Source organism: Alligator sinensis, unplaced genomic scaffold (genome assembly GCF_000455745.1).
Source record: "Alligator sinensis unplaced genomic scaffold, ASM45574v1 scaffold1202_1, whole genome shotgun sequence".
Classification (NCBI taxonomy): domain Eukaryota; kingdom Metazoa; phylum Chordata; order Crocodylia; family Alligatoridae; genus Alligator; species Alligator sinensis.
This window is the reverse complement of record NW_005843637.1, coordinates 5,872-9,328: the sequence shown is the minus strand read 5'-3', so window position 1 is coordinate 9,328 and position 3,457 is coordinate 5,872. Positions and strand designations below refer to the sequence as shown.

The 3,457-nt window shown below is 55.3% G+C and overlaps 1 non-coding gene across 1 annotated transcript; it reads left to right on the top strand.

The window, feature by feature from the left end:
- Window positions 1-200: 200 nt before the first annotated feature.
- TRNAE-CUC lies at window positions 201-272 on the top strand. Its single transcript has one exon. It is a non-coding gene; the product is annotated as a tRNA-Glu (tRNA).
- The last annotated feature ends 3,185 nt before the right edge of the window (window positions 273-3,457 follow it).

The following is a 3,457-nucleotide window of genomic DNA, read 5'->3' as shown; positions in this document are numbered from 1 at the left end:
TACAGCAGGAGGGCTGGGCTTGGTGATTTTGCACGGCCCCTTCCAGCCCCTAATGTCTATGAAATGTCTGAGTATGCCCATGCATTTAGAGTGCATCTGCCCAGGCCCTTCCTTCCTTTACAGTTATAATTCATGTCCATGCTGCAGCTGAAGGGCCCAGGACTGAATCAGAAATGAACACAAATGACAAGCTACTCAGGTCCCTGATGGTCTAGTGGTTATGATTTGGTCCTCTCACCGCCATAGCCCAGGTTCAATTCCTGTTCAGGGATTCTTCCTTTTCTTCCCCTGCCACCCTTCTGTCTTTCTTCTGGCTTTGGAAAATCATGGATTTTCTAAGCCCAGATACACAAGGGACCCCTTCAACCCACTTCCCACAGCTCCTACAGCACGTAGGAGACAAGCTGTGAATAAGGCAGTTCCCTTACTCAGTTCTGCACCAGCTTTACATCTGGGTAGGGTAGGTTGGTGCAGAAGGGCACAAAAATATGGGGTGGGCACAGGTGGATCATTGAGGGAGAGGGAAACAGGTTCTCACATGATTTCCAACCAGAGGATCCTTTCCCATGTCAGGACAATGTGACAACTGCTGTGTGAAAGAAAATGGGGAACCCAAGGTGGGGGTGATGCAAATCATTCCAGGAAGATTCCTGATGTCTCTACAAGGAAGCATGGAATATAATGCATCTTTTGACCTGAGAGAGGGATTTGGGCTGTGGATGAGGAAGAGTACATGCTGAGTTCATTGGTTTCCAACCAGCACGAGAATGCTCCTGGCCTTGAACAGGGAGGTGATGCACTGGGGCAGAGCTGAGATGTGCCCCACAGCAGAGAGCAGCACATGCAGAAGCAAGCCCCAGCTGTGTCCGTGGCCCCAGGGAAGGGTCTCTGCCCTAACCCTGCACACAAGGGGCAAGGCCCCGGGAGGAAGTGAGTTGCCTTTGGTGCCTGAACATCGCAGGCTCCCACTGCTCTGCTCGGCTCACACCAAGCACCTGACTCCCGTCCCAGCTGGGAGTGGCAGCAAGGCCTGGCTCCGTCACAGCCTGCTGGGCAGGTCGGAGCCGGCGGGCACTTCCAACCCCAGAATCTCTCCAGCTGAGGCAGAGGCTGCAGTAAAAAATACTCATGTTGTCAGAGCGGGTCGTGAAGATGCTTTTTGAAACACAACAAGAATGTATAAACAGCAGCAGAGTGTTGCAGTGGAAGCATGCTGGGCCCATAACCCAGAGGTTGATGGATTGATGCCTTCTTCTGCTGAATGGCTCTCCATTTTTTTTGCTCTTTCTCCTCCTGAGGTTGTGCTGTGCTTTTCCCTCCATCCTGAAGCTTTGCTACCCATTTGATTCAAAGAGGAAGAAATGCTCCTACTCCATCCCGGGCTCCCCACCCCTCTTCTCAGTGTTTGCAATGAGGGGAGCAAAATGTTGCAACCATGGGCCATGGGCATCTGCCTCTTCCTTGGCATCTGGCCAGTCAGGGCTCCTGCCCCCACTCTGGGAATCCCAGGGCAATGCAGGACACTGCTCCCTGCAAGGTGCCAGCCAGAGAGTTGCCTGTCAGCTTCCCTGGTGTTGTCTGGCTTGGGCGAGACCTGAGCGGGAATGTCTTGCACTGCACTGCTTGTCTACTTTGAGCAATTTGGGACTTGGCCTGGGCTGAAAGGCAGGGCTGAAAGGCTACATCTGCTGGAGCCTGCAGGGAAGAGAAGCTAATATTGCCCCTGTCCTCTGCCAGTGCTTGGCCTGTTTGGGCATGGAGGGATGCTCGGAAGGCGCGGGGTGAAAAGGCTTCTGCAGGAGCCACTCCCCACCTGTCACCTAAGCAAACACGTTGGGGTGCAGGGATGAGTACCCAGAGTGCAGGTAAAAATCTCCATTCTCTCGCCCACAGGTATCATAGCTGTTTTTCTGGTGAATCACATTTCTCTTCTGTGCCAACCCCTGCAGTTGGGATCTCAAAGGCTGAGTGAGGAAGCAAAACTGGGAGAAAAAGATAAGAAGCAGTGATGGCCAGGAACTGAACCCCGAACAATGGCTGGGAACAGCTGTGCTTGCCACTTTAGCATTAACTCAGGGTTACCAGACCAGGGTCATCCAGCTGGAGAAGAAGGGCTCCTCTGCACTGTGTGCATCTCTCCTCAAGCTTGCAGCAGCTCTAGGGTTTTGTGGAGGAAAAGACCTGGCCCTTGTGATCCCCTTGGAGCAGTCTCCCTCGCTGTATGGAGCGGGGACACCCAGCAGTGGCCCAGAGGCCCAATTCCCTTTCAACTTGAACAAAGCTTCAGTGCACAGTCAGAGCTGCCCCGTCCCTGCACTTTCAGGAGCAGCCGGAAGAGTGACACTGCAGGGTGTCAGGGAGCCTGCACACCACAGCCGGTCCCAGGCCACTGCAGTGCTGACAGGGATATTTGGGGACCAGGCAGGTGCCAGGATCAGTGCCCTCCTCTTGGGCAGTTTGACCGGGAAACTCCTGTGCTTGTGGGCCCCGCAGCTGGGAATGGATGCTGTGCAGAGCAGAGAACAGCAGCGCTCCTGGGTGGGGTGGGCAGCGCGAGGCGTGCTTTCCTCTGACAGCGGGTGGTTTAGCACTTCCTTTGCTGGGCAGAGGGAAGGGCAGAGGTGGGGCAGGGAGAAGGAGGGTGTCTGCTGCCAGGCCCAGGTCAGGGGGCAGGATGGGGCTCCTAATGCCAGGAGTGATTTCCCTCAAAAATCCTTCGTGTCATTCTGTTGGAGACCCCCAGCAAAGGGCGGCCAGTCCTCAGCTGGTCCTTGCTGGCCCAGAGAGATCCAGCTCCTTCAACTGTCCCTGTGGGGGATGCACAGCCTTGGTGGGGACGGCTGGAGCTGGTGCTGTGGGCAGAGTTGGTTCAAGAGCAGGGCCTGGGGCACGGCCGTTGCAGAGCAGTGACAAGAGGTGTCTGTCCCCAGCCCAAAGCAGGAGCATGTGCCAGGCCTGCATTTCCAACTCAGAGTCCCTCCAGCCGAGGCACCTGCCACAGTACTAAATACTTGTGCTATCAAAGGGATTGTGAAGATGCTATTTGAAGCACAGTGACAGGTATGGGACTCCCACAGCTGAGTGGCGCAGCAGGAGCGTGCTGGGCCCATAACCCAGAGGTCGATGGATTGAAACTATCGTCTGCTAAATGCTTCCTTTTTTTTTTGCTCTTTCTCCTCCTGAGGATGTGCTGTGGTTTCCCCTCAGTCCTGAAGCTTTGATCCCGGTTTGGCCACACGGTGGCGCCAAAACCAAGGGCGAGAAACAGGAAACAAATTCCGACACGGCCACAAGTACCTGGTGCAGCCACCCGCAGGGACCGGGGCACGGGCTCCACCGACCCCTTGGGCCCAAGGAGCTGCTGCGTGTCGGGGCTTGTGAAAGAGGGTTTCTCAAGCAGGGACTGTGGCACCCTCGGGCATCTTGAGATCCTCAGAGAAAGTCTGAGTCTCTCCAA